The sequence below is a fragment of the Rhagoletis zephyria genome, unplaced genomic scaffold, assembly GCF_001687245.7.
Source record: "Rhagoletis zephyria isolate East Lansing unplaced genomic scaffold, Rhagoletis_zephyria_1.1 Rzeph_scaffold_01450, whole genome shotgun sequence".
Taxonomy (NCBI): Eukaryota; Metazoa; Arthropoda; class Insecta; order Diptera; family Tephritidae; genus Rhagoletis; species Rhagoletis zephyria.
Genome location: NW_016158534.1, coordinates 54,261 through 55,641, shown reverse-complemented (window position 1 = coordinate 55,641; position 1,381 = coordinate 54,261).

The following is a 1,381-nucleotide window of genomic DNA, read 5'->3' as shown; positions in this document are numbered from 1 at the left end:
TTTTTTCAATAAATATCTTTTCTGTTCAAAATTTCAAATCTTTAAATCTCAGTAAGCTGTAGAAAAAAACAATGGTATAAAATAAAAATAAAAATAGGGCTTTCGCTTATATTCTCATTGAGTTCTTTTCACTTAGAAGTATGTAAATTTGTAAAATTTTGGAAAAACCCTTTTTTTCTTAGTGTGTGATTTCGTTTTTGACTTGGATATGCTCTTAACCATACCACGTATTCTACGTTTAAATATAGCGGCTGTATCTCCGATACAGCCTGCAGACCAAGACGAAGGCGCTGGACTGTTCCTTTTTTTATTTTTGTTTTAAATTCACATATTATATTTTTTATTTGATAATTTACAGCAGATGGATTTACGAGAAACAATAGATAGGGCCCTGAAAATTCTCATTTCAGTGATTCGAGTGCCATATGCATATTTTCAGGGACACATACATACACACGTATATCTAACTTGAAATCTCATCCCATTAAAAAATAAATAAAATTTAAAAGGAAATTCGATATTTTTAACATACCAAGCCGTCAAAATACGTAGGTCGATAAGAGTTATAACCCAACGTTTATTTTTTACGTTGCTTGATAAAGTTATTGTTGTAACGTTTATTTTTTACGTTATCTGATAAACGTTGTAAAATTAATTAAAGTAATTAAATTCATTTTTTTGTATCGAAACCGATAAAAGTTTTTGATTCTAATTGAACTAAACATAACTATATTCATTTATTATGGAACGAGTTTCCATCGTCCCCTGTCAAGTTTGGCGTGTGGTGCCATCTTCGGTGTCAATTTTCGTTCTGCCTGCCAACACCAACATAACTATATTAAATAACTTGGATAAACAATTAAAGACGTTTATTTAGATGAGAAAATTCTAACATCGGGCTGAGGAAAAAGATTGTATTTTTTTACAGAAAAGGGGCCTAAAGTAGAATATCTCTGTGACGATATGTCTTGTAACCAGTACTATTTATTCAGCTTGTCGCTCACTGCTTCTCTGTTTGAGGAGCGATTTCGTCACCGCCCAGTAAAGCCATTTTGAGGAACTTTTGATTATTTTGCAGATTTATCAGCCAGTTCGTGGCCTTGAACACAAGCTAAGAAATCAAATAGAAAATTCAAAATCCAAACTAGCTTTATTTTCAGCGCTGAAAGGCTTCTGAAAAACGTTGCCGCATAAACACTTTCATTTAGCTACGGCAATTCGAAAACCTCTTACCGATCCGCTCGGAACAGCTTCGCTCGACTTGGTACCGCTTCTTATGCGCACGTACCCTGAAGCATAAAGGCATCAGAAGTTACCCTGCCAAAACCACACGGCTCCAGTTCTATTCTTAGTCTTTTCCCAAAAGAGTGTATGGATCTTT